Raw genomic sequence first — 22,863 nt, 5'->3', positions numbered from 1 at the left:
TGTTTGGGCTAAACTGATGACCCTTAAAACTGTTCTTTTCTGTGGGGTCAAATGAGAATGCACCTCACATATGGTGAGAAGCACACTTTAATTACACGGGGTCAATTGGAAATTGATTAAGCACCTCTGAAATGTGGGAAAACAAGCCTGATCACGTGGTTTGTTCTGAGTTAATGTAACCATATAATGCCTGGCCCTTTTTAATACTGTTTAATTGGATGGACCCTTAACGCTCTGGTTTTAATAAAATGCTTTGCAACTTTGCCCAAGCTGAATGAGTAGTAGCAATCCTGAATGGATATAGTGCTGTATGTTCTTTGAACCGATTGGCCGGTGTGGAGATCAGCCTGAAGGGCGATTATAAAGCCTGTGCCTGGAGATGACGGGACCACCGGAGTGGTTCTTCCTACAGACAAAGACAAGGAGGCCTCGAGCCGCGCCTGGCCGCTCTGTCTGCGTCTCGTTGGGGGTTGAAACTGCGCGATGATGGGGTTAGACGGATCGCCTCTCATTCATAATGTGATGCGTTTTGTCTGTCGCCATTGTTCCGTGAAATCACACAGTTTTGTCTAATTAACTGAAAAGAAAACACCAGGAAAAAAAGAAAACAGACACTTCAGATATGCATTATAACTTGACAGCTTTTTAGTCTATACGGCGAACAAAGCGGTCCACGAAACCGAGCCGGGTCGCTGAAGATGCCGGACCGCGCTGACAGCGCCACTATGAAACAAAAGATCCCGTTCCGTGCAGCAGGCTCCAGTCTACAGTTTCGCTCCTCCCGGTGTGTAGTGACAGCTGAGATCTGTGTACTAGTGAGGAGGCTTCATCTCCAAATAGGATGACCCACCGCTTTTGTGGAGGTTCTGCGCGTCGGGGCTGCGAATGGTTCGAGCCAGTTCGGTGTTAGTTCTCGGACCTCACTTTTATTCTGCTCATTTGCTGTCACGGATTGCTTTGTCGGATCTCAACTGGATTTCCAAATGGATATTCCGATTTAAAGAGGGGTGCGCTAATACGGTATGTAACGATGAAGCAACGACGCTCCGGGAAAAGTAGACCACGTTACCGATTGTTGTTTATCAATTTTAAACAAGTGCCGTTTTGAATCAACGTTTACCTCGGAGCACTGACGATAAGACACGACAGGTCACGTTAATCTTCAAGCAAATGGCGTTTGTTTTTATTAGTTTGCATTAGTGTTTGTGACCACAGAGGTGTTACGGCCAGACTAACACGAGCGCGCTTCGTTACTTATCCAAAACTTCTACGGCGATGTTTTAGTGTTAGACTCGGGTCTACCTAAACCTGCCGCGCGGTTTAAGTTTAAGCCCAACTCAGATAATACCTTCAACTAAAATGTGCGGCGATGAGGCTGCAGGTGGCTTGTCCATTGCGCGTTGGAGCTCAGATGCGCAGATGTAAATGGTCTGGAGATTTCTTGAGCACAAATTTGTCTTGGATTATCCGTGAAGCGTATTTTATCATTTTGTCATTCAAATAAGGCACGTGCAAAGCTGTATTGTAATTACTTTTCACACAATACGACATGTAATGTAACGAATGGAATTGATACTGAAATGGATGTCTTTGTTTTTTTTTGTTTTTTTTAATGAATGACTTTTGTTGCTGTTGCTTATTTGCTGTTAGCCACGACCACTTGAAATTGTTTAGTGAAATACTACATATGCGCTTTGAGACCAAACAAAGTTCAGATTTTGTTTGTCCGTTTCTGGTGCTTTACGTGCGGGTCTTAACATGAGGGTCTACTCAAATCTATCTGTTTTGTCAGCTCGGTCCAGTTATACAGCTCCTGTACAGTTTACAGGCTCTTAAGTTATAATCATTTTGTGTAGGTAAATATTGCAGTGTGGTTCAGAACATTTGCTAATTTTAAAAAAGAAGACAAAAAACGAATGGGTTTGTAGCTTCTCTCTCTCTCCCCCCAAAATGGGAAATCGCCGTTTTAAAGTTACAGGTGCAGGAATGTTGTTAGGGGGTGTGGATGACGAGATGCAGAAGGGTGAGCACCAGCTGAAGTTTGCCTCTGGCCCCTGAGGTCACACAGGGTGTGACCACGTCTGCTCCGTCTCCACCAGCTTCTCCACCCTCAAAGAGCCTGAGTCCTGGCTGTTCACAACAATACAGGGCATCTGCTTCTGCACAGTTAACAACATGACAAAGCCCAGCCCAGATCCATTGAGTCTCTCGCGATTCTCCGTATCTGTGCTCTAAACACCGATGATATGATGGTAATGTATTTGATGGCGAATCATTAGATGGTGATTGTTAGTCTTTTTGTCCGCCTCTCTCGCATGCTTTCTTTCTCTGATGACAAGCTGCCATGCCAAGATTCCAAAACTACCCATAGCTTTATATTCGCATAACCGAACGAGACTTTTATAATGGTCTTTTGGGCGCTTGGATTTTAGTTCTTTATTTTAAATTGCTGTGGGTTTTCGATTTTTTCCTACGCTCGTTTCATTTGTCGAGCAATTTCTGGGCTTTCTGTTGATAAGGCTCCAGGCTATTACAATGGTTGTGAAGTTCCTGTGTCTAGTCTGTCATAAATCAGACATGGGGTTACACAGAAATCTGTGACCATCGAATTCAGTGACTGTAGACTGTATATTTATCTTGCTCTTAAACTGTGTACCTATGATACCATACACTATTTAAATAACAAGTTTTACACATTTTACTGTAAGGAATCATAATCCATGATTGACCATGATACCATGACACTCATGTGCAGTCATCAGAACGTGAATACATTGCCTTCATAATAAACACCAGTCCAGTCTAGTCTAATAAGTTAAACACCAGTCAGAATGATTTCAGATGTTGTGTCATCCTCTCACACTCATTTATGTCTGGGATCAGCAGAGAGCTAGCAGTACACAGCCATTAGAAATCACAGCACCTAAAAACATTCTGATTGGTTATTAACTCACTCATTGTGGTACAATGGGATCACGTATTCAGCCATCAAAAATGGTGACCTGTTTGCTGCTCTACGGTCACAGAATGAAGCTTCTTCCTGAAGCACTGATGAGACTAGCCTACATGTGCATATGTACAGTATTACAGAATGTATACTGCAAAATCTTCACCACTGTTAAGAGGCAAGTTAGTGTAATGCATTCTGCCCCTGCTTATTTATACATTCAAATGCTACTGATATAATTTGGTACAGTTATTGTAGAAGAGCTGTTCTGAACGATGCTCCTTAATTGCAGATATTAGATTTGTTGCTGAGTGTTTCATGCTGCATTTTCTAATGCTGACAGTGTATTTCATGCAACACAGCACGCCGAGTCCTCGAATATTGATTCAGTTGGGGGTCTTAGAATCAATTGGGCGGGTGGGGGGCAGGTTCCTGGTCATAGCCAGCAGTGATGATGCATCCCACCTATCAGCTCGCCAGATGGCTTGCAGCATCCTCACAAATACAGTTACATTGCAAACATGCAAAGGGCAGACCGTGCACTCAGAATCCGGTGATGCTCTGTGAGCATTAGGTACACGTGACCACGTAGAGTCTGTGAGTTGCACGAGGCTCTTGGGGCACTTGAAAAAGAAATGACGCATGTATGCATGCATGAGTGTGTGCATGTGTGTGTATATATGGATATGGAAGAACAAGGCATTATGATATAGACCCAGCACAGCAGCACAGAAAGCACCAATGACACAGAAAGGCTGGCTGGATTTTATTTTCTTCTGAATCTCAGCAATCTGAAAATGCAATCAATTTTCCTGTTGATGTAGTGATGCCTGGCGTCAAATGAACTTTGCAAGGCAGTGCAAGAAATAATGTGCTTTTACGCGGAGCTCTGCTCGGTGTGGCAGTTGATCTTTACTCCTTAACAATGGCAGCGCGGACGCCATTCTGTGTGACGGATCTGGATTGGCCACCCTGGTGGGCTCTTGAATCGCTCCTTGCAGTGGCACATTTATATTTTCTCTGTCAAGGACAGGCAGATTTGCTCAACCTGAATAATTGATGTGGGCTTAGGAATTACACTTAGTTACGATGCACTGTCGATATGTCGCATGGATTTTGGGCTTCATGTGATTTCCATGGTCATGTATTATTCATGAGTGCATGGGCTGGGTGGCAAGTTGGCTGATAATTGGAGCAGTTTTAGGTGATTTTATATGCTCTTTGTATAAAGGCTTATATGTCAAAATAAAACGTAATGGTTTCAGTTCCATTCACAACTAAGCCATTATGAGCCAGTATCTTACTGCGAATGCACAATGGTCAGGAATAATACTGTGTACAGGAAAAATTGGTATGCAGATGGAGAAAACTAGCATCAACTAGCTAGCTTGTCATTATGTTGTGCTAGCCCACACGCTCTTAATCCTGGCCATGGATTATAACAACAGTCCTCCGCTAGTGGTGGTGTCTGTGGCTTCCCTTGCTCATGAATGGTTATATTGTAATGTAAATTTAATTTGAAATACAGCTGGCCTGAACAATATGAAGACTAGATCCAAAGTCATGTTTGAAATTGGGATTTCGTCCTTCATGCATCGCAGCAGAGAGCTGGACAAGGCTTTGCCAGTTATGACGGGTTATGATTTTATTTTCATATGATGGTTCATTTGAAAATGTTCTATAGATGTATAGCCCTAATGCCATTATTGCCTCTGTTGATGAATATCAGCATTCAGTTGACACCGGGTATAATCGATTTCATTAAAATTTGTGTTTAACAGAGGCAAAACGATACTTACGATACTGAACTAACTCATCGTCCCTACAAAACGGTTCAAGTGTTTGCTAACATGTAAGCACAATGTAAAAGGTAAGGGTTGTTGTTGACTTGGTGTGTTGATTCATGGTCACTCAATTTACTTGTTTCCGTGGCATGGTGTCACTTGGTAAGCAAATATCCCTATATTAAGTCACTGCGCAGTGAGGTGTCATGTGGTCACGGTTAACTGATAGCGCAGGACCTGTGTTCTCCTGTTCACATCGGGGATGTTCCTCCACACACGTGCATCACTGTTGTGTCTCGTGAGCGACCATGCAGGCCCCGTGTTTTTCCACGGTCCAGGAGTTTTCGGCAGCATCGGGTGGGTGCGGGCGTCCCGCCCCCAAGCCCGGGTCCGGGCGCGCTGCGTTTCCCCGTGGGTCTCGGGTTCACGAAAGCCGGAGCGGTGTGCGGCGCGGGGTTGTTGAGGATGGAGAGTGCCGTTGCCTTGCCCCCCAGCGCAGTCAGCCTATTAACCATGGCGAGCGCTCTCCTATTCCGTTGCCATAGTTTCGGGCCCCAAGACAGCGCCACGGTGTCTGTGGGAAGGGGCAGGCAGGGAGCGTGCAGGGCCGGAGATTCCACACAGCCTCTCCAGCAGGGGTGGTGCTTAAAGGGGCCTCTCTGGCCTTTCTGGCAATCTGCTGGCATTTGGTGGAGAGGGTTATTGGCCGTGATGGAGACGGGGGCTCTCTGAGATGTACGAGAGATGACGGCGGGTAAGCAGAGGGTGCTCGTTTTCAGGATCGGACCGAGGCCCTTTCGATGGGAGATTGCTCTAAGGTGTTGATAAGTGTGAGCAAAGCCATGTCTCCGCTCTCCAGAAAGCAGCTAGGAGGCTGAAGAAAGGGTCATTCTGGCACATGTTGGCAGTTCGATCGAGATGGTGTGGAAATTATTCGCCCCAAGAGATTCTGCCTGACAACGAATGCATGGCAGTCATTAGTATGATTGGATCGCTCTTTCTGAGATGCTAATAATATGTGAAATAAGTAATATCTTATTTTTTTCATATAGAAAGAATGAAACTGCCATGTTGATTTGGTAGCCGAGGGGTTTTTCAGTATCACACTGGTTGGGAGATGAGTTTTCGACTGCCAGTGTGGTGACACAGTGTACATCGGTGGTTGGCAGCGGTCTCGTAAGATGTGCCGAACTGAGCCTACTCATCGGATATGAGAGCCTGAAGTGTAAACGATGCTCTGCAGTGCGAGGTCTGGACCTGAGAACGTGGATCATTTTACATCAACGTTTTCCAAGTGGATGAGGTTGGCATAGGCTGGTCACCCGTCACAAGGCGAACCGGAACGGTGGCAAAGTCTCTTTGGCTGAATACTTGTTAAGAATTACGTTAGCTATTATTCCATTACTTTCCTCAATCCTCATATAAGAATAGATTGAATTGCTAGCTATAACCCTGAACGCATCTGTCTTGTTATAATGGCCAAGCTTCCGCCGTAACTCCTCATCACTTTGCTTTTTCTAGAGTTGTATTTTTAGGGCACAGAACAAGTAGAGACCGAAGGACTGTAATCATAAGACTTTCTCCTGTGCCTTTCATGTGGCTACATTTCTGAATGAAGAACCTTGTCATTGTCAGTGCTGTCGGGCTGGAGTCCAGCCCCGTGTGATTTGCACTCTGTTTCTCTTATATCAGTGACCTTTCCTGCACAGGCCACCCGTTAGAGTTACAAAATAAGGGTGGTGGCCTTTTTTTCCACGGCTGATGGAGGCATCCTGGTGGCTTTTAGGTTATATGGTTGCGGGTTCCGTTGCATCATCCTTTCCTTTCTGCAGGTGGGACTGGCGAGGACGATGTGGTTCTTGAAGGATTGTCAGATTTTTTTTTTTTTAGGGGATTGCGTCACAGCGAGAGGCATCTGCTGTAATGCTTCAAGAAGACTAGATTATCTCGAGCTGTGGTGAAGTTCCGCCTTTGCATATCATTCTTCTCAAATCTTGGCAAATTTACATAAGGCAGTGCTAAGATATTCATCTGAAATGAAAGGCTTTTGTCAGATGAATTACTTGCAAGTAAATAGCGCCCCCAAATAATCTTCAGAATTCCTGGATGTGCTTCTCCGTGTGTGTGCATATTTGTTGCTTGACTTCAGACTTTGCATTGTCCAAATTTTTACTCTTAAGCTGTTCCAGAGGATTTCTGTATGGTCTGACCGACTGAGCGCACGCTGACGGCTGCCCCGGGGAGGTTTTAACTTTCTGAGACTCGTCAGTGAAAGTTTAACAATAATAGCCCTTTGTGTACGTTTATTACATATCTAATGAACAAATTGCAGCCATGTGGCGTCGTGTGCCTGGTAACATAAGCTCAACCACAAGGCCCCCAGTGTTCTGCCCCTGCATGTCTGTCTGCCCGGTGTACAGAAACGAGACAGGGGCACTTATCATTCTCAAAGGACCTGCTCAACAGCCTGACATTGTTTCCTTCCTCTGCCACAAGAGGAACCACACGTGGGGTGGAGCTATAACAAACAGGCCACTGTCAGACATATTTATTCTACAAGCCAGTTTATTCAGTGTTTTGTTTTCATCTGTAATCTTGTGGATCTGTTTCATGTAAATCCCCCCCCCCCCCCCCCCCCCGAATGACCCATTTTCAGAGCTAAATGACAGAAGAAATGTTGATCCTCATAAAGATACTTATTTTTAAACATGTGCTTTCTCATGCATTATAAGGTGAATGACTTCATTGATTTCATTACAGTCACTGAACGCAATATATGGAAATAAGTTCATTCCTAAGTGTTACTGACAAATGGCACGTTGATATGTGTTGTTGGCATAGTTGCTGTCTTGTGTAAATTAATATGCTTTATTAGACTTTCAAAGTTCAAAATTCTGGTTGCCTCACTCTATTTCTTAATGTTAAACTATGGTGCCAGGCCACTTGCCTTTGAGCAATAAACCCCACTGTCAGCGGACATCTCCACCGCGTTGAGTTTCTCCCTCCTTGCTTTGGCCGCAGGATAGTTTATACGAGTGAACACGAGGCAACTGGATAGGGAGGAACGAAACGCAATCCAGGCGCACAGCTCCTGTGCAACAATTGACCTACATATGAGAGTGCAGGAGATCCAGCCATTATTATTGCAGAAACATTTCCTCCCCACCTGACTTTGATCTTTTTCCCTTAGGCCCCCCTGGATTTATGTTCCTCTCTGTAGTCTTCGTTTGAGGCATACTCAGTCAAGGCCAGCTGCATGTCCAAATGACAGGGAGCGTACCTAAAACAAACACCGCCTCGTACACTCGGAGACGATAAGTCCGCTGGTTTGAGTTGAAAGTCTTTCGTCGCTTTGTCTCCGGCCGCGTTTTCTTCACTTTTTTAAAATAAAAAAACAAACAAACTAGCCTTCTTTTGCAAAGCTGGGTTAGGGTGGGCTAAATAAAATGTGGGTGTACAAATGACACATCTGTAGCAGGTTACAGTGATTTCGGGCAATACGTCGTATTGTGTAAAATACTCTGGAATGACACAATGGTCTCTTTAAGTTGTCAGCTTCTCCGTCTGTGTGACCCGGCTGATCTGTCTGGGATCCATTTGTCTTTCTGCTTGGTTGACATGTCACACTACTGAGAAACATCCATTAAGAATACAGGCAAAATGCACAAGCACTACACCACGCCTTTATTCAAATTAGGAGGAGGTGCCTCAACAACTGATGTGACAGTGTAACACACTTTATTGCTGGTTTGCTAGTATAAGTGAAATTGTGCGTGCCGTCCCACTTTTTCATTGCTCATGTCTAGTTTATTTGACTTCACTGACAGTTACAGTTGTCCTTATCGCTGTAACTGCTGCGTCCATTCACACATGCCAGCGGTTTTTTCCCAAGACTTTATAACGAATCTTTCTCTTTAAAAACTATTATCCTCTGTAGGTTGTCAGCCCTTCAGTGTTCTTTCACACTCATGCTAAAGGAGAGGCTGTGGTTTGGCTCTATTGATTTTATGAGGCCGACTATGAAGGGCTATTTAAAGCCGCTGGTGATTTTTATTCATTCGCACAGATGCATTGTATTACGTTTTGGAGGTTATCGAATGGTAGCTTAGATTCTGATCAATGAAACCACTTAATACTTTGTTTATCCTCATATTCGCAAACAACTACTTCTTGGTTCCACAAGAGCCAAGATCTTGTGTAGGAATATTTAGGTCGTTCTGATCCGCTCAGTAACATATTTCTCACTTGGAATAAGCATTGCTCTCTCGAAAAGTCATTTCATCCCTTTCCAGTATCTCAGTGCAGCAGGTGTGAATGTGGAAACCCAAGTGTTGGCAAACAGCTCAGTTCGCTTCTGCGAACGAAAATACAGTTCAAAGTGGAGGCTCATTAAGGGTCCCCCTCATGGTGCTCACAAAATATCTCAGAAAAGGCGGGAAGACAATCGCTAGTAGCAAGTACAGGGTGCCGGACGCTTGTCTGTTGGGCCTCGGTTCTGCTTTAACTTGGCTTTACTTGGCGATGACACAAAGCCTTTGGAACGTGACTATGCCAGAAACTCAAGACACACGCGGTGGGTGGACAGCTGCCTAGCTATACGCGTGTGCCCCACCAGTCCGGGTGTGGCATCAGCTGCAGGTCTGGTATCTTAATGGGTTCTGCTTTTAATGGATCATATGACGCCTGGCCGCGTGTGCTGGGTCCAGTGTCCCCCCTCGGACCGATGGGTGTCTGATTCAGGGATATCGAAACGATCGGGTTTCTTGGGTTTTTCTGGTCAGATGTCAAGAAGGTTTCATTAAAGAGCATACTGGATAAAGAGTTAAGGAAAGGGTTCAGGAAAGACCATAAACCATAACTATAAACCATGTAGCAATATTTCACCGGGTGCAATATTCTTTTATCACATTTGTTAGATTAGTTTCGATTCCGGACATGCTACTGTAAATGAGATGAACAAGCTGAATCACAAGAAAGAGTTCTGAAGCCTTCCTGTTACCAAGTCAGAAATGATATTCAGAGGTTTGCCTCAGTAAAAAGAACTACAGAATGTGTCAAGTGAGCAGCTATGACACATTCTACATCTGTAAAAGAGAGGCTGTATTGTGGGGTGTTTTCACTTTGTTGAAAAAGCTGCTGAATGAGATACATCACAAAATCTTAAACTGCCATATTAATAAAGCCAAGAATGAACTATAGGCCTTTCAAAATGACGCAGCCAAAATGTATCCACGTAAAATCACATGGTTGTTCTGGCATAAAAGAGACTGACAGTAGAATCTCTCTGAAGATACCAACGCTCTTTGCCCCATTCACTGGGTACTAGTGGAAGAGTTTACCGTAGCCTCCATGCTAATGGTGTTCCAAAGAAGGCAGTTGAAGACCAGGGGAAATCTGTCGAGCTCGTAAATTATTCCACTTTTTTTCATATGGTAATTGTTCCTGAACTTGTTTCTCCAAGTTGCTTTAATGAAAGTGGTCATTCACTTGGTGACGCCCCCCTTCCCGTATGGAATGTGACAGTGTGTAGTGTTTAGGTGGCTTAATTGACCCTGCGCAGAACAGGGGAAGGGGAGTGGGTGGGGGTTGCTGGCATATATAGTTAATATAAAAGCCATTGTCTAATGATTAAATGCACAACAAGAGTAGGATTCACTTTCAACTTACGTTTTTCACGAGTCAAGAACAGTAGCAACTTGGCAGCAAAATGACGATACCAAGCAGACAGTGAGTCAGAAGGTCAGGAGGAAACGAAAAATGCAAAACGTATTCTAAAGCTCTTACTGTTTATTGGAGGTGGGGATTCCAGGTACTGACGAGAAGCAATGAGAGTCCTACAAAACTAAATTAACCAGCTGCATGCTTCATCTGGTTTTTTTTTAGTCAGCTACAGAACATCTTATCACTTGTTAATGTAAGATAAGAGGTGTGTGTGTGTGTGTGTGTGTGTGTGTGTGTGTGTGTGTGTGTGTGTGTGTGTGTGTGTGTGTGTGTGTGTGTGTGGAGGCCATAGAAAATTAAGATTGCCTAATCAACTTGTCTTGAGAACTGCACAGCAAAGCCTAGTGTTTATCAAAAGCAAGACCTTCACAACCCTTGCTGACTAAAAGATTTCCTGTTGTTTAGGCTAGAACTCAGTCTCGTTGCCTTTGGGGCACAGTCTTGAACTTCCTTTGCTGTGGTAACCTGGAGTCATTAATCTATGGCGGGCAGCATAGGAGTGAAAGAGTGAACAGGCTAGCTGTGTCTGGAAAGAGGACAACTGCGTGTTTGAAGTTTAATTGAATGATAATGGCCACTTGCTGAGCGGCACCCACAAAGTCTTCACTGAAGCACTGAAGCCATCCAATTACCTAAAGTCAGACGGTACCCGCGGTAGCAAAAATGGGGAATTTTCAAGTTGGATAGCCAACATAGGGGAGCTGGACCTCACACAGATGCTAGCTCCTACATCCACTATTTATAAAATGTCAAGAAAGCCTAATTGCTATTCATTGCATATATTTCAAAGACTTAAGGAAAGTCAGTATCCTCCATCGACTCCATGCTCATAGTTTATGGGTATCTTACCACAGGGTGGGATTGTAGCCTGTATTGGTGTACGTACCTAGCAACCATGTTGACTGAGAGGCCAACCTGACTATGGAGTAGTAACTTCATTGAATAGGTGAAAAAACGAAGAGGTCAAGGACAGTATGCAATTGCTCAACTGTTAGTGAGTGTGTGTGTGCATGCACGTGTGTGTGTGTGTGTGTGTGTGTGTGTGTGTGTGTGTGTGTGTGTGTGTGTGTGTACACACACTTAGACCTCTAACATTATGATTATGAGGGATTAACGAGGAGAATAACAATAATTTTGCCAGCAAGTGGGTTGTCGAGAAAACTGTGCTATACAGGAAGCTGCTTATTCACACCAAAGCATTTTGGCTTGATTGCAGTATGGGAACTGGACCACATAAAAGGTGAATTGCAAACTCGCATTCCACACAGATCTAGGTCAAGTGCAAATCTGGTCGAATAATTCCAGATCCTGCGTGTGATGTTGCTGGCAGAAGGCTGTAGAGTTTCCTACGAGACTCTGGTGCTGTAGCGTTCATTCAAATGATGTGACCAAGAGGAATCGCCCCCCTGGAGGTGTTTTTCCTCCAGCTGCTGGGAGGGAACGGGATGTATCAGCAAAGAGGGAGATTTCGATCCCAAACACGTCTGCTATTTATCATGGGAAAAGAACCACATGAAAGCAAACGGAGCATCTACTCAGCATGGCTTCCTGTGTTATACACAGACACTAGCGTTTGACTCTATTCCTTGGGCAGTTTGCTTGGCCGCTCCCTTAAGTTGTCAATGATTTAACATAGAATCAAAGATGTATTTTATATTTGGTTGAAATTATTTATCTGACTTCTTTCACAGTGCATTTGCATGCTAGGAAAACGTGTTATTTAGCGGTAGCGGCAACCCATTGCCGTCGCCTGCGCCGTGGTGCTCCGTTTACCTGTAAGGTAATAGAAGGTAACTGGATACAGCCATTAACATTCTCCGTGCTTAATAGGTATGTAAAATTTGGAAGTGACAGCGACATGTTGTAGGGATTGTTCCCTGTATAATGCTTACAGTCTTTTGTTGTTGCTGCTGGGTAGTTAATGAGCAAGTCCACCGGTAATCCTGCTCAGCCCTGGTGTTGTGAATGAAGGAGGCGGCCACATGAGACCTTGGACACGTGGGTTGCCATACAGCAAAGCCTCACCTACTGCCCCATCCTGTATGCAGGGCACGGTTTCTCCATTTGGATCCAGCCTCTCTTGCCTGGCCTTGCCTGCACTGCTTTCAGAGTCGTATAGCCCGAGTTGTACAATGTCTAAGAAGAAGAAACGATGTCGTGAAACTCACCTTGTGCCAGGTGATCAACAGATCGAGGATTGATGACGACCAAGGCTGGGGATGCCTTTGGTGTTTTTCACAGCGAGTTCCGTGACAGATACCATGGACCTGGTCGCTCGGAGGGTTGAGGAAGTTGTAGGTGCGGGCTGGCCCTTTTCATGCCCCATGTCACCCCATGGGGCTCGGCTAATTGGTGGCCTCGGCTAGGGTCCTTTTTTGTCTCCCCAAGGCTTTCTCATAAAAGCATTGGTGGGCATCACGTGGTGGTGGCCCTGAAAAGGGGGTTGGGGGAGCTTCCGTCAAACAATGCCAGTGTGGGAAGAGACTGAGGAGTCCTATTGCCGACCGCGGGAGCGAATCATCCCAGTTGTTGGCCTCAACAAGTTATCTCTGACCTACTTGTCCATCCGTGTGTGAAGACCTCCTTTTATTCCCTCGTGCCCTTTTCTCTCCCAGCTTGCAACACTTTGTCTCTGTTGCGTTTTTCCCTTCGGCACGCCACTGTTCCTGGTGGACCAGGAAGATGAGCTTCCCATGCATTTGCTACGTTCTCACCTCCCAACAAGGACAGTGACGTCGTCAGAATTGTTCCAGGAGCTCCATATTGATTCACTGCTTGAAAGGCCCTTTGGCTGCGCTTAGAGACAGAAAGAGAGAGGTCATTATTTCTCATGTATCATGGCCTCTTAGGCATTAGTGGGTCTTTAACATACCAGCTATTGATTTGGCCATGATTAGGATGTTGTGTTAGCTCAATGATAATGCTTTTTTTAAGTAATTAACACTTGCCATTTCAAAGTGCAGCGAGGGAGATGGAAGTACAGTAAGCAGGTTGATTCAAAGAAGATGAATGGGCTTAAAACAGATTCATTTCAGCAGGCATCTTCACACATAATTTTGTGTAAATCATTTTGTGCAGCGTTGAAGTAGAGTCTGATTATATAAATTTGGGAATCTGTTTGTCTGTTGAACTTGGTGAAGTTTGAAATTTTCTAAGTTGAACTCATGTGAAGTATTCATAATTACATTAGATACTAGAGATGTAAAAAAAATGAGTATTGCTCCAGAAAACACTGTTGTATCAGATATTACTTGAGACACATTATATTAATGCCTTTTCTGCAGATGCAGGTTCATTTCACTTGCTGTCCTTTGTTATCAGACTTTCTTTACTTAAGAATATGAGTTGTCCAGAATCTTATTATCAATAATATCTAGCTCAGAGGGATTTAAATCAGCGTGATTTAAAATGTCAAATGCAATCCAATATATAGCCAGGCCAACAGAGTCCTCTGTAGCCAGATGCTGGATAGTTGTTAGACGACGGCTGTGGACAGGTGCGTTTCTCCAGTGTCCACTGGATGTAAAAATGCAAATTTGTTCAAGAAAGTCCAGGAGAGAGATTCAATTTTCTTAATGGCCTGAAAGTAGTGTTCAGGTCTGAACACCAGGAATTCTCAGTGGACAGTATTCTCAAGTCACAATCTGACAGCAGTGCACTTTAAAACCCTGCAACTGAGTTCATTCAAATGCTTTATGGGTGCTGATTGGCTTGCCTCTTTGAGTTGACATAACTTCATTAGGAACGGTAGCTTTGTGAGTCATATTCTGTAAATCAGTTCACTTAGTAGTTGAAGTACATTTATACATTAAGGTTGGACAAAAAGGAGCGGGTAAAAAATATCTGGCAACATGGCTTTGACTGGTCTTCTAAACATGTCTTATTTTATTATTTCAGAAAGATTAGTCTTGTGTTTCCTCACTTTAAACCTTTCTTTCTTTCTTTCTTTCTTTTTAAAAATAATGTATTTTTAGCAATGTAGCACCAATCGAAACCGGGTAGGGTTAAGCAGTAGCCTACCATCTTCCGTCAAACTCAACTGTGACTGATGAAGTAGTATTGGTAGGTACAGCATTCACTAAAGCCATGTAAAATATTGAACACAAGCCATGGAAAATACCGAATAGTATGCAACGATATGCAGCCCTACCTTCTACTACCAAGCTGTGTTTCGAAAACAATCATCCTTTAAACACAGCGTAAGTCTTGATTACCGTGACCATTTTTAACATGGTTACTTTCAACTATGAAAACCATTGTGCCACACAACCGGTTCACAGGAACCGGCATCACTGATGCTGGTCTGCGTGGGGGTTGAAAGGGAGGCTTTGTGAACTCAACAGGCGTCTCCCCCACGGCTGTGCTACTGAGCAATACCGCTCCACCATGGGGGCTGGCTAACGCGCACAGGAGAGCCATAAACCCGACGAGGGCCTCCCCCTCAGTGCCGACGCTCCCATTTTTGTGGAGGAGTCAAGTGGGATGTGAGCGCCGCATTTCACAGGCATCTACATGGTTTAAGAAAAGAATATCAGCAAACACGCCTGTCACCCTGCCTGTTCTTTTATACACAGCGAGCAAATTAATTCATTTACTTCTCTAAAATGCTCTAAAATGCTTTCTTTCCACCCTACATTTAGACATTGACAGACAATTTCAACGCGGCGATACCTTCATGGGATTATTCAGTGTTTTGGGGCCTTGAAGAGTGGTTTTATATAGACATGATATGAAGCCATGTGACAAAAGGCAGCGTCTCCCCAGCGCTCTCGCTCATTACATAGGGTGGTGTAATGAAGGGTAATCAGCAGGGTGGTGGTGCTGGGTGGTGTTTCGTTACAGTTTGGCGCGGTTTGATTGTACCGCGGAACTGCCCTCAGTGAGCTCATGTCAGACCTTGATTACAGCGGGAGCTCGCGCAGGGAGCGGGCTACGTCACCTCGTAAAAAAAAAACCTTAATCTGGAACTGAGGACAATGCTGGCTTTAATTTTGCTCTCGTGCGCTTGAATGCACGCACGCACGCACACGCTCAGGCACTCCGCTCGCGCTACCACTCTCGCTCGGCTGCAGACTCCTTTCTCCAGTCAGGATAGGTTGCTAAAAAACCCCTATGTCCCTTGGATTCACCCTACGCAAAGAAAAACCGGTGCGGTTTCAACTTGAGACTTCTCACCTACCTCCACCCCGTGGACTCGATTACTTCTCTTTACTTAGTGAATTCGCACGTGTAGGATCTCCTCGCATGCGACGCTTCTGCGTGGTAACCAGTGTCAGAGCGAACTGAGCGCGAGAAATCTCCAAAATAGAGTGCTGTATGACTAAACATTTGAGATGGGTCCAAATGGAAAATGTTAATGGATTCTGCTGTTATGGAGGTGGCCCTAATCGCGTAAGGAGAAGTAAAGAATGCATACTTTGATTTGTAGTTCTGGCTGGAGGGGGCTCTGTTCTCGGCAGATAGGCCGTATCTGAAGGCCCTCCATGCAAAGCTGATAATCCCCTCATTGAGCCACTCCATTGGGGATTTACCTGAAATACTCCATACTGTACCCTGCATTCATTTTAAGTTTGGAAATGCGCTCCCCAATTTTCTCTTATGCACTGTTAGCAGAAGCTGTGCTGTGAGTGGTGGTGTTCAAACATCCATTTGTGTCTTTCTTCAGATGTTCTTGTTTTTGCCCATCTGCTTTGTAATATTGATGAATTTAAATATATTGCACTTTTGCTTGAATGTTAAGATTTCAAAGTTTTTCTCAGCCTCAATCTAAATATTGCAGGTTGTAATATTTAATTACCGATATATATGGCAAGAACATGTTTCCAATAAATACCCCTGTTCATTCCTCTGTGATGCCTTCACAGAAATTGTTCTCTGGCAGCATCATCCCTTTACAAACCTTTCAAGTAGCCTACTTTATTAGTCAGAGTTATGTGAAACATTTACTCTTGACCTCTGTTTTATAGCTTTTGTCAGTTGCACTAAATGTCTTAAACAACTACATGCATGGATCATAAAGAATGCCTGCCACTGTCTATAACATAAGCTTGTTAGAAAATTACCACTGACTTAGGTTACTACAGGTTAACAAGGTCCTTTCAACTGGCCATAACATTAATGTGCTTTTTTCAATGTAAAGACTTATTACGTATTTACAAAGGTGCTATAGTAACTCTTGCATTGGGTTCTCCCAATTCGTTGTGCCTTAGCATCTTTTGAAATGCCTCTAGTTAAATGCTTAAGCAATAGTGGTGTAGGCATATCTATTGACTGAGACTGAGGGTCTGACACCAGTGAATCTAGGACCCGTTGTTGTATCAAGAGTACACTGATTGCCATACACAAGACATTGGATTCATCCTTGGTGGCTCTGTCTGCTTTGTGTGTGAACTATTACTCAGAATCTGAGAGAAAAGAGTCTTTCTCCTGTACACTAGCACAGCAGTGGACAACAGCTGATGTTCCCTGCCTGGATTCATTAGTTGAGTGGATATTTGAACCAAAGCGCTCGCTAAGAGATGGTAGCTCTTCAATTCCATTAAGGCATTGTACATTATTCAGCTAACTCATTAATCACATTTTCTTGTGGATTTAAGCCACTTGACAACCTAAAATATACAAAAAAAGAGACAAAAAAAGTGGATAGATCGCTATCCGTCAGTTCGTCTTTGTGAGACTGACAGAAGGCACTACAGTTCATTGCAGTTGCACTCGTCTTTGTGGTTATTGTCCCTGCTCCAGCAGACTCAAAGATGGTCTACTTATCTCAAGGCTGAGGTAGAGGGTCCAGCGTTCAGTCAAAGATGATAAATTGCATTGGCAGAAGGAACAGAAATGAAATGTTAATGGGCTTTGGGGGCACTTGTGACCCTAGTTCCTCTACTAGTCTTCATGGGTAGGAAAATAAAAACATGTGTTTTGTCTTGCATACTACTTTACTTAATGTGAAATTGGGGTGTGAAATTGACTGAGTTGACTTTATTTAGTTTTTTTTTTTTTTTTGGATTTTTTTTTTGGGGGATGTTTGCTGTAATGCACTGCAACTATAACGTTCTGCCCAAATGGTACTTCCAACATTTTGGATGTTTCAGGAGAGAATGGCTTTAAATATTCACATGACTAGCAGTGGTGGGTTATCTTCTTCGTGATATAGTGTGTGACAGTTAATCAGTCCTACATTATGTTAATAATAAAGGTAAAAGCAAGTTGTCATCACTTATCTGGGAATAACTTTCTGCCCTGTCTGAATAATAATTAAAAAGTTAGATGGTTGAATTTTTTGTTTGGTGCGAAGCATTTTGGAGGCCTTTCACATGGTGAGCTCTTTAAAGGGACTTGTTCTGCGATCAGGGATCCTTTAGGGCTGCTACACAAACACCCCCCCCCCCCCCCCCCCCCCCCCCCCCCCCCCACGCCTCAAGTGTAAACTTCCACTTTGCAATATCAGGATATAGTCGGCGGAGTCTGGGGTATAAGCTCCTTCAGTTGTGCTGTTTATTTTGCGCCTAGCGAGGGTTTTAACTGGAAGGATCCGTAATCCTCACGCCAGGCAATCTACACTGGGTTGTTGCTGACAGGTCTGAGTTTCCTTCGTGCCGGAGCAGTTGTGTCTGTGAGAGATAGGTCCTCTCTCTCACATGCAGTCTCAATCAGCTTCGTTTTCATGCCTTTTGGGCTTTTTTTCCCCTGTACTTCTGAGCCAGGAGGCAGCATCTTGCCTTTAGTGCTCCGAAAATGTTAGCATGGACAAATTCTAATAATGTGACCAATCATTTGTGCACTTTATATGTCCAGACCGAAGTCTGTACATGAGACTGAACGGCACGAAGCAAGCAATTTAGTGCACGCTTAGCACTGCCTAACTCCAGACCTTAATTCACAGAGGACGTTCCCTGATAGCTTTCTATTGGTTCTGCATTCCTTGGGCAGAGGAGAATGAAAATGAGTCTCCATGCAGCATTTATTTACATTTCTACACAGTGAGCACAAGGGTTTCAAATTAGCACCAATTATAGAGTGGCTGAAATTGAATTACAGTGTCTAACAAATGGGCTGCAGTGGGCTGCTTTTACTTTGGATCTCAGCTCACGTAATCGTTCCCCAATTCAATTTATGTGCTTGTTTTTTGCTTTGTGTTTTACCTCCCAGCTACACAATAGCTCTCCTCTTAACCTTTGAAAGAAATAGATACCAGTGATCTATGGCTCCGCTAAATTAATGAGAAATTTCCATTAGAAAAATTGCATGAGAGCGCTGATATAAGGTCTGGGTAATCAAAAATGTCTTCTGACACAGCAATGAAAATTAGATATTGAAGAGCTGTCATTTGGCCGTAAGCCGAGTGAGCAGTACGTGATTTTAGTCCTGATTTCCGTGGACAAAGGTAACAAAAACCTCAAACCTCGGCCAAATCCTTGTCACCGAATGTACAGTTCAGAGAAACATTCTGACCCAGGCTTTTGATTCTTTCAGAGTTGTAGGATCTCCAGGGAGAGAAAGATATATTGGAACTCCCAAGAGAGAGGGATGTTGCAATGGGCATGATGTGTTGTAAAGCAAACGTCCATGTAGATGGTGCCTTATTTACCACTGTTGAGCTTAAATTTTCCCTTTGGGCTGCATATCTTCTTCCGTTGCGGTTGAAGACCTTGGTTCCATGGAGATACGCAGCATGCATGTTATTTGTCAACAGCATGCGTAATTAGTGTCATGGGTGGTTACAGTCGCTATTATCCTGTGTAATAAGTTCTTACGATGCGGTCAAGTTTGCAGCGTTGCTGCTTCAGGATCTAGTGGACGGAGTCTCCTCCCATCGGCCCAAAGACTGGTGTATTTCACTGACTACACTCATATCATTAACCTTTAGCATATTTTGTGCTAACATGAATGCATAATTAATGCTCAGATGATCCAAAATGCTGAACTTATCTAACCCTTTTGACTATATTGTGGCATGCATTATAAATTTCTCCTTGCTATTTGCAATCAGTGGCGCATGATAACTGAAAACTGAACTGAAACTAACCATAGCCATTGAACAGGAAGTCGAGAAAAAGTGATATCCTTGTGTGGGGACAGAAAATCTCACGAGGTCAATATGCTACTTATAGATCAGCAGGGATCAGGATGCAAATCTGCTTTGTTCTAATATGACTTGCATGTGCATTCTAACAATTGCCATTAAGCTAAACAGCGCACAGCTCCAGTCCTACTTTGTTGACCGCTCATGTAATTAAGTATTTACCGCTGGTGGATCTGGTTGTATGCAGCTGAGGTCAGAGGTAGGGCCTTTAGAGCTTCCAATCCTATTAGCAGAAACTCTGTAAGTGCACATCACTGGTCTGATTCAGGTTTCTGCTGTGGTCTTCATGGCTTTTAACAGACTCCCCTTATGCTGTGCCTGCAAATGAGCCGCATGCATTCAAACAGCTTCACGCGGGTCATTTTGGGGGTTTTCGAACAGGTTCGTAGTTGTCAGTAGCTGGACTTCATGGTGGACCGTTGCAGTGAGCCATCATTGGTGAACTGTTTGGAAGGGTCCTGTGAAAGTAGTCAATTTCCTTTGGATTGGAGGACTGGAATGCATTTGAATTCCCATCAATATCCAGCTGAGAGGAATGACATGAGGGTTGCCTTACTCACCCACAGCCCATCAAAGCATTAGTATTCTGCTCGGCCTTGGCTAGCATGCAAGTTAGCAGTGGAGTGGAGAGTGTTACTCTCCAGAGCCAAGAAACGGACCTAAAGCCAAAACCACAAGCATTTGAAATCTAACAAGTCCAGGAGGTTTAATGGGGGAAAAAAGAGGCTTATAGTGCATTGAAACACACTAGGCTAAACTAAATCTTGGAATCAGATGAAATCACAGCAAGGAAAGACACACATTTTTTTTGCATCTGAAACTAGAGAAACAGTAACTTTAGTTTCTTTGTGTGTGTGTGTGTGTGTTTGTGTGTGTGTGTGTGTGTGTGTGTGTGTGTGTGTGTGTGTGTGTGTGTGTTTTGCTCTTTTTTCTTTTAGCTGGACCACCAATTGAAAGTACTGGTTTTTGCTTGTAGCGCTGCACTTTGGCAAAAGCCTTGCACACCATACAATTTGAAGTGGCAGAAATGCTTGGAGTGTTTTGGCAGAAAGACAGTGGCACTAGAACAGAGAAAGGTGGGGGGGGGGGGTTCCAGCTCTGCAGAGTTTGTAGGGTGTCTTGTTATTGAGACCATCTCAGCAAACGCAGCAAAGTGCAATGTTGCTGCTCCTTTGAGCCCATTTAAGGTCATCCTGAAATGATTTGAACTGAGGCTACACAGCCCTGTTTTATTATTATTTTTCACACTATTGACCCTTGCGATATTTCTTGCATAAGTCTGCAATACAGTGCTCTTAGGACATCGGTCGTCTCAAGGCATACAGTATTGTTTTTGTGGTCAAGGCAGTGTCCACACTGACCACATATTTATGTGAACAAACAGTAATCTGTTACATTCAAGTTGACAAAATTATGAAATTACATAATATTTTACAAATTGTGCAGGTCTATTTACACTAATTTCATAGTTATGTGGTCAGATACTTACGTTGTGTTATCAGATTAGGTTTCAGCCACGTTGTGTCTATCTTTAACCTAAACCACATTCTTTTGCTCTTCTTTCTATATTCATATGTTTGGAGTCTTTCTGTGTTTACACGTCTAGATCCTACAGTTTAAATATGTGAGCAGTTAAGTTCTCCTCTTCCTTCTTATTTTAGCAGGAAATTGAATGCATGAGACACTCGGTTTGTCATGTTTGCATGTGCATTATAATATTTGATATTGTCATCCATTGCTTTGAATGAAAAATTGAAAGCAGATGAATAGTACTAGCATGAATGGAGTGCTAGATACTATAAACGGATCAGTGAGGCAGGGTGTGATTGCCATCCATTCTCTTATGTTTAATAAATGTCTATTCTGCCGTCCCTGCCGGCTGCTGTGGGCTCTGGTCTGATTGAACTGCGTTTTATACGCCCCTACTGATTGGAATAGAAAAGGTTCTTGTATTTAAATACATAACCTGATTCTTCCATCAGACTACTGTTTGAAGCAGCAGTTGGGGGTCTGTCCTTTTTTTTTTCTTTACCACACAAAGGACACAGGTTCAAACTCCTCTCTCCCACCGCCTACCAAAAGTTTTTTTTTCCCCCAGAAGTAATTTCAGCATAACTCACTGTGCATTTATGTGAGCTCCATTATTTTGTTGTTTAATGTTCTCTACTCCTCCAAAATCACCTTCACCGGCTTCTGACGTTATTAATGATTGTAACCTCGTTTAGCGAGATGAGAATGGTTCATTGACCCAGCATTTCAATTACAGGCTACATTGTCAAGTGCTGGTTTAATTCATTCTGGGCCCAACTGCTCAGAAGGAGGCACGCCCACCTGTCGTAAGCCTTTGAAGTGCTGACTGATTGTAAATCAGATCATCAGGCTGATGTGACATTTGTCTGGAGGTATTCACATGAAGCCGCTAGCTACAGCTAGCGTTCGCCTGCGTGAGGCAATGCTCTTCCGACAATGGTACCAGCAACACGCTAAATTAGTCCTCTGTCACTCAACAGCAGGTTGTTTATCTTCTAGGCCCTCGATGCTACACATGAATAGGTAGACTGTGAGTCAATTAAAAAATTCGCTGTCCGAGTCTATAGCGTGACTACCCTGATTGTAGGTTGGTGCTCAGTAATTTGGTGTTTGGCGATAATTGTGATATTGCTGAAAGTTAAGATTGCTCTGTTACTGGAGTGGTGTATAAATATGTACCAGCATACAGTCAGTGGAGTATTAAGAGTCATTTAGAGGTGTGAAGTAAGTGTGTGTATGTGTGAGAGAGAGAGAGGGTGTGTGGGTGTAGATGTCCCAGACTCATTTCCGTTAAGCTTTATTACCTGCCACACACTTCCTGCTGGCATCTGGAGCAATAAAAATTACCTGCTGTATTTCCTGCAGAAACAGTGAGGTTTCTGTCTGTGGCTCTTTGTCCAGTGATTAAATACTAATATATACGTTCAAGGATCTAAGGCTGTGGATTTGAAATCGGATATGAAAGCACTACAGATTTATACTGTCTTACTACTTCAAGGAAAATATCTATTTCCCATTCACCTTCAGCTATGTCTCCCACCCCCACTACATACAAATGCTTATATATAGGAGCTGTCTAAGTGCTCACCATAGTTTAGTGATTCATGGTTTTATTGATTGGACGACGAAGAAAATGGTGATAGCATGCATTTCACATGTTTAGAGCAGTTTGTGTACCACCGCTTCTGCAGAACTCTTGGTTTTGATCAGCTAGGTTATGTAATTACTGCTTCTTGGTGACAGAAAATAATAAGGTACTTTTCAAGTTTTTGTTCTACCTTAGTGCAGAAAATGTTCTA

General features: G+C 43.5%; 1 protein-coding gene across 1 annotated transcript in view; it reads left to right on the top strand.

Annotated features, from left to right (window-relative positions):
* The first annotated feature begins 331 nt into the window (after window positions 1-331).
* The window catches only part of sema6a (sema domain, transmembrane domain (TM), and cytoplasmic domain, (semaphorin) 6A), a 59,272-nt gene continuing 36,740 nt past the window's right edge, over window positions 332-22,863 (top strand). The window contains 1 exon segment of the mRNA XM_077003498.1: window positions 332-1,020. The gene's annotated coding sequence lies outside the window, so the exon portion shown is untranslated.

This window comes from Brachyhypopomus gauderio, chromosome 4 (genome assembly GCF_052324685.1).
Source record: "Brachyhypopomus gauderio isolate BG-103 chromosome 4, BGAUD_0.2, whole genome shotgun sequence".
NCBI classification, from domain to species: Eukaryota; Metazoa; Chordata; class Actinopteri; order Gymnotiformes; family Hypopomidae; genus Brachyhypopomus; species Brachyhypopomus gauderio.
The sequence above is the reverse complement of the archived record's forward strand: the minus strand, read 5'-3'. Positions and strand labels throughout refer to the sequence as shown.